Source organism: Taudactylus pleione, unplaced genomic scaffold (genome assembly GCF_031769625.1).
Source record: "Taudactylus pleione unplaced genomic scaffold, aTauple2 ptg000085l, whole genome shotgun sequence".
Taxonomy (NCBI): domain Eukaryota; kingdom Metazoa; phylum Chordata; class Amphibia; order Anura; family Myobatrachidae; genus Taudactylus; species Taudactylus pleione.
The window spans coordinates 3,318,939-3,331,877 of record NW_028284487.1 but is presented as its reverse complement, the minus strand read 5'-3'; the positions used below and the strand labels follow the sequence as shown (position 1 = coordinate 3,331,877).

Here is a 12,939-nt window from a genome sequence, read left to right as displayed (position 1 = left end):
TTTTTTTGCAGGGGGACTCAGCAGCGCCCTCCACAGTAAGCTGCTGCGCATGCGCGGTTGTAACACTGCCTGATCGGAGCTGGACAGCTCCGATCGCGGCAGCTGGGGCGGATCATATGCGTGGTGAGTGACGGAAGCGTGCCAGGCGGCCGCCGGCCCCTAAAGACATATATAGGGACCGGCCCAGCGGGAAACGGCCCGGCGGCCCAATCCGCCCCTGGTTCCAACCCAGGTCAGACCCATTTACACTGCACCTTTGATCTGGGTTACTCCCAGGTCAGCCCTGTTCACACTGAACTCAGGTCTGCCCTGCTAAACCTGTGAGGTCATAAAAAGTGGGAGGTGAATGCTCGACAACCACCAATCCGCTCATTTTAGGCATGATCCAGGTCAGATAACCTGGGTTGCACCGTTTACACTGTACCATTACCTGGGTCCATCCTGGGTCCAACCCTGGTAGCTACCTGGGTTAGATTGTAGGGTCACTTGACCTGGGTTATTTTTCAAGGACTCTTTTACACTGAGCTGCGACCCGGGTAGACCCAAAAAAAAAACAGGTTTTTGCCCTGGTGTAAAAGGGGTTTTAGTTGGAATGAAAATCTGGTATTGCATGGAAACAAACGACAATTGAAGTACAGTATTTCAGTGGTTCTCAAACTTAGTCCTCAGGACCCCACATAGTTCACGTTTTCCAGGTCACCTAGCAGGAGTACAGGTGTAGTCATTACTCACTGACATTTGAAATAATTCACAAGTGGAGCTAATTATTTCATTTGTGATTCTGTGAAGAGACCTGGAAAACCTGCACTGTTTGGGGTCCTGAGGACAAAGTTGGAGAACCTGTGTTCTATTTGGTTCAACCAACTTGTCTGAACAACCGTTTCCCAGCATTTGGGAGCAAAAGGACGATTGTGGTTTGCTCCCATAAATGCCCAATTTTTTTTTCAACCAGCAAATTATTACAAATATAAGATTTAGATGTGTGGCACTTTTTACATGATTATCCACACTATATACTAACTGTAACCTGAAATAACTGCTGTCCTTGCAAGTTACACATCCTCAAAAGACTTCTTCATAGAAACTGACACTGCGGGGGAAAATTTACTAAAGTGAGAGTTTTTAGAAGTGGAGATGTTGCCCATAGCAACCAGTTTCTAGCTACTATCTTATAGAAGGTGCTAGTCAAATGTTAAAGTAGAATCTGGTTGGTTGCTATGGGAAACATCTCCACTTCTAAAAACTCTCACTTTAGTAATTATACCACTGTGCACGGTGTCAAATTATGGAGCCGGACGGAGACTGCAGGAGAGGGATCTTAGGTACCTCCATAAACATAATGCAGTTTATGTCATCTGAGGATGGTGTAAACCAATGGGGTAAAACTCCAAAAAGCAAAGTTTTTTGTAGTTTGGTAGATAGGGATCAGACCGTAGTTCCCATTTACAAAAAATAGGGACTGTGATATGCAGCAGTAGTAAGCCTTTTGCAGCAGATTTCCGTGAAATCTCCTGCATTAGACTGTTACATAGTCTGGATATATTAGTTTATGAAGAAATTGTAGAGTCTGCAAAAGTTTATGAAAAACCTGCCGGATAAATGTCCTTAGTGTGCTAATGCAGGGGTACTCAACCCTGCTCCCCAAGTGCCAACAACATGTCATGTTTTGAGGATGTTTTAGTCGGAATGGGTATGAAGTCCCGGTGGCTGAATAGCCGGAAGCCCGGAGGGAGAAGATCCCGACAGGGCAGGTAAGTACCCTATCCCTACCCCTCTCCCCCTCCTAAAACCTAACCCTCCTTTAGTGGTGACTAATGCTAACCTCCCACCCTAGTACCTAACCCTAACCTCACCCCGGGGGTGCATAAACCTATTCCTCCCCTTCTCCTAGCCTAAAACGAACCCTCTCGGGGGGTGCCTAACCCTAAGTCTCCCCGAGGGTGCCTAAGACTAACCCCCCCCCCCCCCCACACGGCTAACAGCTACTAAGCCATGCTTACCTTTGGTCGGGATGCCGGCTGTCGGGATTTCGTCATTGGGCTAAACATAGGTGTTGGTATTTCGACGCTTATCTTTAGGCCCGTGATGGGATTCTAACGTCGGCCGCCGGTATATTAACTACATTTTAGTCATGCAGATGAATCTGTTTTATTGGTCAGTAAATATCCCACCTGCTTCCACAGACAGAAATCCTCAAAACATGACCTGTTACTGTTATACCCCTTTTCCACTAGATTGCCGGGTTGTACCCGGGATTATATTCACGCATCCACCCAGGACGTGACCCAGCTGAGACCCCTGTCAGACAGGCGGCCCGACCCGGGTCCATGATGCCCTCGGTCGCTTGGGGATGATCTCATCTCCAAGCACCGTCTCTTCCTATGCAGAAAACAGGACCCGGGTCGCATCGACCCAAGTTATCCGTTCACACTGCATCATGAGCAGGGTTGAACATGCGGTCAACCCTTCTCGTTACCAGGGTTGAAATGCCGACTCACTCAACCCAGTTTATTTCAACCCTGCCCTTTCACACAGCACAATAACCCGGGTTATTGGAGCTAGTGGAAAAGGGGTATTAGTGGTACTTGATGATACTGGCTGAGAATCCCTGTTCTAATGAAGTTGTTGACTAAAAGGAATCCCATCAAACATTTTTATATAACCACCATTAGTATTGGATACTTTTAGCTATGATATTTTCATTTGCAATTCTGTAAGGCTTGGTTACTTTTATCATGATGAATATATAAAGTGTTTTTAATAAACACATTTTATTATATTCAGTAACCAATATTGCTATTTTTATACATATGTGAGATATATTTGTATCAATTGACCACTATAGCAGAAGCGTTGAAAAATTCATAAGTACAATCTCAGAATAATTTCTGTGCCTATGGTTGCAGGCCTGTACAGATTTATTATAGGTGGTAGTATAGCTTTATAACATACCTCACGACATGACCCATTCCAGGAGGGACAAAATGCTCGGTTCCTGGACGTTCCTCTTAATGTAAGACTGCCGTCACCTGTGTTGAACTAGTTAATTGATAAGAAAGGCGTTTCACCACGGACAATGGCAATCATAAATGAAGAGGAAAGTCTGGGAACAGAGCATTTTGTCCCTCCTGGAATGGGTCATGTTGGTAGGTACGGCTTTATGGGGTATATTTACTAAGCAGTGAATTTTCAACTCCCTCCCCATTTTTCAGGAATTCACCTACCAGAAAGGGCAATAATATTTAAAGCAAATCAAGATTGGTTTGAGTTTTGAGAACACACCACTTAGTAAATATACCTCTATGTGTTATGATCCCATTATTATTATTATTATTTCAATGTATAATTGGATCATCTTCCAATTGTCGCTAATACCCAGGTAGCAGTTCTGCTGAAATAAACACTATTTCTAAAATATATTTTATATTTAGCAAAACTACATATTGTCTAATAGATTATTCCACATATTTCCCACTGAAACGTTCCTAAAATGAGTCAGCATTTGCATGGTAAGTTAGCAAAGCAAGTGAAAGAGAAATTGCCTTCAGTTCTCACTTTCTCAGGTTGGGAAGTTCTCTCCTAGGCTCTTGAGCGTCTGCAGTGATATGTTCAATATTTCTGGGGCTCCTCCTTATTGTAGCAAATGGGGTTATTTGCCAGTGATCTCAAATATGCAAATAAGTTTAAAATCCTCCTGAATCTGCAAGGCTTTGTTTTCAGCTGCGCTGCTTTCCACACCCTGTCCTTGTACTAATGAGGAACATAACTTCCTATGTATAACAGAACTTTGACATGTGATCACATGATCACAATTATGGGCGGAGATCTCCTTTAGAGAAAGTTTCAAAACAAAAATGAAACTAGTTTCTCCATAAAAACATGATCACCCTTGGTACATGTATAAATGCACATACACCTGTAACATCATGCAAACAAAAGCCATTGAAAGTAAATAGGCAGAAATTTTGTGATTTTAAAACCAATACTGTACTATAAATGTTCTCTAAATGGCAAGATAAGTGTCCCCATATTTTATTTTGCAAACCGCTACATACTGTACTTTCTGTAAATGTTTTCTTGATGGTCCTGTCCATAAGCTCAGCGTCTTTATCAGTAATCCCCCTTCTTTTGTGTCCAATCTCAGGTGCTAAATGAAACAGTTTTACAAATGCTCCTTAATGTATTATTAGGGACGTAGCTACCATGGGTGCTGGGGGATGCGGTTGCTACGTATGAGGGCAGATCTGTTGAGGGGCAGATCTGTGTGATGGAAGATCTGTTAGGGGTGAGAGCTGTGAGGTATGAGATCTGCTAGGGAGATAGCTGAGGGTGGAGATCTTATGGGACAGATCTGTGTGAGGGGAACCACTTCTTAGGGGGGAGAGCTGTGAGGGGGCATATCTGTATAAGGGGAGATCTGGGGGTTAGAGCTGTGAGCATACTTGCCTACTCTCCGGGAATCGCCGGGGCACTCCTGGCCGCTCGGTAAAGTGGCAAGTCTCCTGGGGGCTGGGGCCACTGCCGCACACTTCCACAATGCCATAATCTCGGCATTGCATAGAGGGGGCTGGGCTATGATGACGTGATCACATTGTCGCACCCCCAAACCCACCCATCTCTGCCTAGCCCCGACTCCCACAGTACTGACCTGGCTGCCTCCTCCTCAGCAGATCTATGTGAAAGGAAACATCTGTTGGGAGAGCTGTGAGGGGGGAGAGCTGTTGGGGATACTTGAGGACTGCCCTAACAGCTCATGTTTTCAGGATTTTTGTCTGTGGAAACAGGTGGGATAATTACTGACCCAGCAAAATAGATTAACTCATCTGTGCATGATTAAAGAAATCCAGAAAACATGATCTGTTGGGGGGGGTATTTGAGGACCGGAGTTAAAAAAACACTGTGTTAGGTGGAAGAGCTGTGAGGGTTAAGCTGCGTGAGAGTTGTACAAGGGATAATCTGTGTGAGTGAATGAGACAGCGAACAGTGAGTGAGACTGGGGTGTGTTGCCCCCTCCCTAGAGACCAAACCCCATCCTTGGACCCTCTCTTCTGGAATTACCCCTTTGTGGAGCTATGCGGATAGATCAGAGTGTGGCCCCAGATGCTCGGAATGTGGTCCCAGCTAAGCTGCAGGATGAGCTACCCAGAACCTTGCTACTACCTGTGGCTGCTGCTGTTGCTCCAGGTGAGTGACAGATACAATGTATCAGCTGTTCTGTCACTCTGTGTGCCGTCCAGAGCCGGATTTAGACCTCATGGGGCCCTAGGCAAGATCCTGGTTCTGGGCCCCACCTCCCTCAAACAGTTCATAGCACAATACTTTTTTTCCCAATTCATGCCACTGTACAGCACCCTGAAGAAAAAGTCTGCCGCAGCCTTGAAAAGTCAGCTATGTATAATACACTTTTTTGCTAGCTTTCGCTAAGCTTTTCTGAGTTGACCCCTCTGATTGCCCCCTCTATAGCTCTCATTGCCAGTCCATATCACACTGACTCACTGCCCTCTCACAGCAATCACTCACTCAGCACACTGACATCCATCCCAGCTCACTTATTGCCCCCCCCCTATAGCACATCGAGCCCCCACAGCACACACACTGACCCAGTTACTGCCCACTTCACAGCACCACATACTGCCCCCTTCACTGCCTGTCTCACAGCACAGAACTCCTCTCAGCACTGACCCCTTTCCCATCTGAGCACCCCTCTACTCACAGCACAGACCACTCTCCCCTCTCAGCACAAACCCTCCTCCTTCACAGCACAGAGCCCCCCTCCCCTCAAAGCACCTCTCTCCTCACAGCACAGGCTCCCTCCCCTCACAGCACAGATCCACCCTCTCACCACAGATTCCCCCCCTCTGCCCGCTCAACACAGTTCCCCCCTCTGCCCTCTCAGCACAGTTCTCTGCATCTGCCCTCTCAGCTCAGAACCCCCCCCCCCTCTGCCCTCACAGCACAGAACCCCTTCTGCCCTCACAGCACAGGGCCCCCACAGCACAGACCCACCATTTGCCTTCATAGCACAGACTCCCTCACCCTCTGCACTCACAGCACAAACCTCCCTCCTATCCCCTCACAACATATTTCTCCCTTCCCCCCTTCTAACTTACCTGCGGGACCGTTTGTATTTTTGCAGTGGACCTGCATGGCTCCTCAAGTGGCTCACCCTCTGCCTCTCCCCAGTCAGTAAGTGTAATTGTGAAGTGACGTAATGATGTCACCAGGGCCGGATTAAGCCTTCTGGGGGCCCGGAAGACTGCGGGACCCTCTCCCTTTTGTCAGCACCACTTCCCCTTGCTGTGCCAGCTGAGTGTCATCCTCCTCCCCACACGCCTCCACCAGGCAGCAACACAGGTCCTACACATATTTATTTATATATATATATATATATATATATATATATATATATATATATATTAGGAGTGAGCGGGTTCGGATTCTGAAATCCGAACCCCCCCGATCCGAGTCCGATCCGAGTCAGGCTCGACTTTTCCCGCCTGACTCGGATCTGAAATCGAGGCAAAACGTCATCATCCCGCCTTCCGAGTCTCGCGGGTTTTGGATCCTATATAAGGTACCCGCGTCGGCGCCATTTTCTCACTCGGCTGTGGACAGTGAAGAGGGAGGATGGGAGTTAGGGCTGTGTAGTGTAGTGTAGTGTAGTGCTGCTGTTGTCCACTACTTCAAAGTCCATAGGGGCTGGCTGTGTTGTGCTGTGCCGCTGTTGTTAATAGGGGCTGTGTCCACTACTTCAAAGTCCATAGGGGCTGGCTGGACTGTGTTGTGCAGTCAGTTCTCCATAGGGGCTGTGTCCACTCCAAAGTCCTGTGCAGTGTCCCAGTCCTAAAGGGGTGCTGTAGTGTTGTCCAGGGGGTGCTCTGTCCATCAGGGGTGCTCCCCCCAAGTGCTAAAAAAATAATATATTTTCTGTGTTTGTGAATTGTGTGCGCAGTAGCCGCACGTGCATCAACAAAGTAGTGCCAAGCGTGCGCCTGTGTCATAAGTAAAGGGCCGGCTGGCTTGACCGTTAAAGGGTGCTGTAACCCCCGAAAGTACACTCCAGCCCAAACCAAAAAAAAAATTATTTTCTGTGTTTGTGAATTGTGTGCGCAGTAGCCGCACGTGCATCAACAAAGTAGTGCCAAGCGTGCGCCTGTGTCATAAGTAAACAGCCGGCTGGCTTGACCGTTAAAGGGTGCTGTAACCCCCGAAAGTACACTCCAGCCCAAACCAAAAAAAAAATTATTTTCTGTGTTTGTGAATTGTGTGCGCAGTAGCCGCACGTGCATCAACAAAGTAGTGCCAAGCGTGCGCCTGTGTCATAAGTAAAGGGCCGGCTGGCTTGACCGTTAAAGGGTGCTGTAACCCCCGAAAGTACACTCCAGCCCAAACCAAAAAAAAAATTATTTTCTGTGTTTGTGAATTGTGTGCGCAGTAGCCGCACGTGCATCAACAAAGTAGTGCCAAGCGTGCGCCTGTGTCATAAGTAAAGGGCCGGCTGGCTTGACCGTTAAAGGGTGCTGTAACCCCCGAAAGTACACTCCAGCCCAAACCAAAAAAAAAATTATTTTCTGTGTTTGTGAATTGTGTGCGCAGTAGCCGCACGTGCATCAACAAAGTAGTGCCAAGCGTGCGCCTGTGTCATAAGTAAAGGGCCGGCTGGCTTGACCGTTAAGGGTGCTGTAACCCCCAAAGTACACTCCAGTCCAAACCAAAAAAAAAATTATTTTCTGTGTTTGTGCATTGTGTGCGCAGTAGCCGCACGTGCATCAACAAAGTAGTGCCAAGCGTGCGCCTGTGTCATAAGTAAAGGGCCGGCTGGCTTGACCGTTAAAGGGTGCTGTAACCCCCAAAGTACACTCCAGTCCAAACCAAAAAAAAAATTATTTTCTGTGTTTGTGAATTGTGTGCGCAGTAGCCGCACGTGCATCAACAAAGTAGTGCCAAGCGTGCGCCTGTGTCATAAGTAAAGGGCCGGCTGGCTTGACCGTTAAAGGGTGCTGTAACCCCCAAAGTACACTCCAGTCCAAACCAAAAAAAAAATTATTTTCTGTGTTTAGCCGCACGTATATATCAAATCGATATAACATAAATGGAGGACCAAACTTTCTCCGATAAAAATAAAATAGAGAAAGATCAAGAACCACTTCCTCCTAGTGCTGAAGCTGCTGCCACTAGTCATGACATAGACGATAACATGCCATCAACGTCGTCTGCCAAGGCCGATGCCCAATGTCATAGTAGAGGGCACATACAATCCCAAATGGCAAAGTTCAGGAAAATGACCTTGAAAAAGACATTTAAATCAGCTGAAGAGAAACATAAACTTGCCAATATGCCATTTACGACACGGAGTGGCAAGGAACGGCTAAGGTCGATCCCTAGTATGTTCATGACTAGTGGTTCAGCTTCACATGACGATGGAAGCCCTCCTCCCACTAAAAAAATCAAAAGAGTTAAGCTGGCAAAAGCACAGCGAAGAACTGTGCTTTCTAAGAAGATATCACAAATCCCCAAGGAGAGTCCAAGTGTGGTGGTGGTTGCGATGCCTGACCTTCCCAGCACTGGACGGGAAGAGGTGGCTCTTTCCACCATTTGCACGCCCCCTGCAAGTGCTGAAAGGAGCATCCACAGTCCACTTGCTGATATGCAAATTGAAGATGTCACTGTTGAAGTACAACAGGATGAGGATACTGGTGTAGCTGGCGCTGAGGAGGAAGTTGGCGAGGAGGATTCTGATGGTGATGTGGTTTGTTTAAATCAGGCTCCGGGGGAGACAGTTGTTGTCCGTGGGATGAAAAAGCCCATCACGGTCATGCCTGGGCAGAAGACCAAACATTCCACCTCTTTGGTCTGGCAATATTTCTATCCAAATCCGGACAACAACTGTCTTGCCATATGTACCATATGTAAAGGTGAAATAAGTAGGGGTAGGGACGTCAACCACCTAGGAACATCCTCCCTTATACGGCACCTGCAGCGCGTTCATAAAAAGTTACTGTCAAGTTCAGCTCTTCCAGGGAGACCAGCCTCCAGAACGTACAGAGGGACCTGTGGTGGTGGATTCAAGTGGGGACGAGTTAATACTTTGTGAGGATGATGATGTACACACTGAAGAGGGTGAGGAATCGGTGGATGAGGAGGATGAGGATGACATCTTGCCTCCGTAGAGCCAGTTTGTGCAGGGACACATTAATTGCCAGCTTGTTTTGTGGGGGCCCAAACAAACCAATCATTTTAGCCACAGTTGTGTGGCAGACCCTGGCGCTGAAATGATTGATTTGTTAAAGTGTGCATGTCCTGTTTATACAACATAAGGGTGGGTGGGAGGGCCCAAGGACAATTCCATCTTGCACCTCTTTTTTTTCTTTGCATTATGTACAGTTTGGGGCCTAGTTTTTCTAACTGCCATCCTGTCTGCCACTGCAGTGTCACTCCTAGATGGGTCACGTGTTTGTGCCGCCCACTCGTGTCGCTTAGCATAGTCATCCAGCTACCTCGGTGCAACCTTTTGGACATAAAAACACTATTGTGAGGTGTGAGGTGTTCAGAATAGACTGGAAATGAGTGGAAATTAAGGTTATTGAGGTTAATAATAGCATAGGAGCAGAAAAACCTACAAATTCTGTGATTTTAGCTGTTTTTATGCTTTTTTTTAAAAAAAATACAGATCCAAAACACAAAACCCAGAACCCAAAACACGGAAGGGTGGTTTTGGCAAAACCAATCCAGATCCAAAACACGAAGAAAGATCCAGATCCAAAACCAAAACACAAAACACGAAAAGTGGCCGGTGCACACCCCTAATATATATATATATATATATATATATATATATATATACACGTATATTACAATTTTGACTATTTCCACCTCCCAACAACTCATCACTCCCACCCTTATTATATATTTAAGGATTTCCCCCCTTATATAATATATTTAATGAACCACCCCTTATATAATATATTTAATGAACCAGCCCCCTCATTATATATTTAATGAAAACCCACAGCCATTGTATATTTAATGAATCCCTCTCCCCCCAGCCACTATATAATTAACCCCCCTCACCCCCAGCCACTATATTAACCCCCCTCACCCCCCAGCCACTATATTAACCCCCCTCACCCCCCAGCCAATCTAAATATATATATATATATATATATAATGAACCCCCCTCACCCCAGTATATATATATATATACACATATATATATATATATATATATAGATATATATATAAATAAAATGAACCCCCCTCAGCCCTAGGAATTATATATTTGATGATTCCTCAATCTCATATCCTGACAGTTTTTGTCACTTACCTAAATCCTCCCAGAGTCCCAGCTGTCTGGCTGCACCAGAGTTTTCAGCATCCTGCTCCAGTCCTCTTCTTGGGGCATAAGACGTCTCATCCCAAATTCGTCACCGCCGGAGGACACTGAAAGGTCAGGTGCTAGAGACATCGCACTGGCCGGAGAGGAAATTCTGCTAGTCTCCAGCCTCCACCGCCGGCAGGAGCGCAGGGTGGTGGAGGCTGGGGATGAGCAAATCTTTCCCAGACAGCAGTGCCAGAGTCGGGGGGCCCACTGAAAGAGGGGAGCCCGACAGTATGAGCCTCCTGCGCCCGCCCTTAATGCGGCCCTGGACCTCACGCCGCAACTCAGCAGGGCCAAGCCTCCTAAAAGCGCAGGGAGAGGGGTGGGGCTGGGGGCCAAGTGAGAGACTCACTGATGCTGCCTTTACACATCCTGCTAATGAAAGAGATGGGCCGGCCCAGGCTTGCAACTCCGCTTCCTTCCCCCGCCCCCTCCCTCGTGCTGTTGCTGCAGTACCATACTGCTTCCGCTCCTTCTCTCCCCGGCTGTTGCGCTCTCCAGGGCCGGATTTCAGGGGGGCCTGGCTGCGGGCCCCTTGGGACCCGCCGGGCCCTAGGCAACCGCTTAGGTTGCCTAGTGGTAAATCCGTCCCTGGTGCCGTCTACTGTTACAGCCTGTTACTGAGGGACTACATCACGCCCTCTTTACTGACTTGACTACAATGCAGCTGTATGTAGTAAGGGAACAAGGCCTGACATAAATAAATCTAAATATATATGTGTGAATATCAAAATTGATATAGAGCGCTCAATGTGCTGATATAATACAATAATCTAAAACCCAGTGTGTAACATTCTATTATTTAAAGTGCATAGCAACTGAAATAAATAAATATCTATATAATAAATACAAATACTATAGTGCGCTATGGGTGCATAGTGCAATAAAATATACAATCCATATATAAATATGAATAAATAATGTGATTCAAAGTGTAAAACAATTCATGACAATGAGATTACCAAAATATTCAAACTAGTTGTAAAAGTATAAAAAAGTGGGATTTTATTTAGAACACAGATCTGACCCTAAAAACATAGGGCAGTGTATATAAAATCTCCAATAAAAAACATATACATAGTAAAAAACACAAAGATATTTCATACAAAGTAAAACCATTCTAATGAGGATAAAAAAAAGAGAGAGTGGCTTATGTGAGCATAAATGAAAGGTACGTTCATAAAAGGTGGAACCAGGAGTCTGTATTTTATATTGTACTATGCACCCATAGCGCATTAAGGGCCTGATTCAGACCCGGTTGCAAGCGCTGAGCGCTCGCAACCGGGTCGATGGTGGCCCAGAGCGCATGCGCACGATGGAGCCGGCTCCGTCGTGCACATGTGCGATACCCGGCTAGCGACGGCCAAGCCGTCGCTCTGAGTTTCGTACCAAAGGGGGCGTGCTGTCGATGTTGAGTGAGTGGGGGTTTCAAATACCCCCAGCGGTGCTGTGTCTCCCCGGCTGTCGATTCATATATTCTGCACTTCTGTCTCCCGGGCCGCTGAAGAAACAAGGTAGGAGTCCCTGCCCTGTGCCCCTCCACCTAGTGCAGCAAGCCTTCCCTGCCCTATCCCCCTCCCCAGTCCAGCCTTCCCTTCCATGTGCCTCCCCCCTAGTGTACCTAGCCTTCCCTCCCCCCTTGTCCAGCCAGCTTTCCCTGCCCTGTGCCCCCCAATTAAGGTCTTGCCTTGTGCACCCCCAGTCCATCCTTCCCAGCCCTGTGCCCCCCATACCCATCCTGCCTTCCCCACCCCAACCTTTGAGAATTTTTAAACTGGGTTATGCACAATTGATGTCCAAACCCCTCCCTCCTGTGTAGCTCCTCCCATATTATACATAGCTCCACCCACCTCTGCGCAATCCCCCGGGGGCCCAGCTTTCTTAGTCAGTACCGGGCCCCACGATTTCTGGTGGCAGCCCTGAGTACAGAGGGGGACGGGGGGGGGAGTCAAAGTAATGCAGATGGGTGGAAATCAGTGGTGCAGATGGAGGGATACAGAGTGGCACAGTTTGGGGGGACAGCGATGTGGATGGGGGAAGAGAGTGGCATGGAGATGGGAAGACAGAGCAGTGCAGATGGGTAAAAACAGATTGGTGCGGATAAGGGAATACAGACTAGCACTAATAGGTGAACACACAACAGTAGGGATTGGGGAAGACAGATTAGTGTGGATGGGCAGGAAGACAGAGTAGTGCGGGTGGGGGGAGGAGACAGAGTTGCACAGTTGGGGGGGACAGAGTAGTGCAGATGGAGGAAGAAAGAGTGCCACAGAGGAAAGGAAGACAGCAGCGTGGCTTAGGGGAAGGCAGTGGTGCAGAAGGAAACAGAGTGGCACGGATGCAGGGCAGTACAGATGGAGAAAGACAGATTGGTGCATATGAGAGAACACAGACTACCATAGTTCAGAGACCACACAGCAGTAGGGATTGGGGAAGACAGAGTGGTGTGGATGGGAAGGAAGACAGAGTGGTGCAGATGGTTAGGGGAGACAGAGTTGCACGGTTGGAGGACCAGAGTACTGCAGATGGAGGAAGAAAGAGTTCCACAGATGAGATAAAGA

The 12,939-nt window shown here is 47.3% G+C and overlaps 1 protein-coding gene across 3 annotated transcripts in view; it reads right to left on the bottom strand.

Annotated features, from left to right (window-relative positions):
• LOC148529658 (transmembrane protein 272-like) overlaps positions 1 to 4,715 on the bottom strand; it is a 48,958-nt gene extending 44,243 nt beyond the window's left edge. Inside the window, exon 1 of one of the 3 annotated variants that reach the window (XM_088468413.1) lies at positions 4,649 to 4,715. The gene's annotated coding sequence lies outside the window, so the exon portion shown is untranslated. Of the gene's footprint in view, positions 1 to 2,952; positions 3,011 to 3,555; positions 3,757 to 4,648 lie in introns of those variants that run through there. The other 2 variants (XM_088468411.1, XM_088468412.1) reach the window with 2 other exon arrangements.
• Positions 4,716 to 12,939: the final 8,224 nt, after the last annotated feature.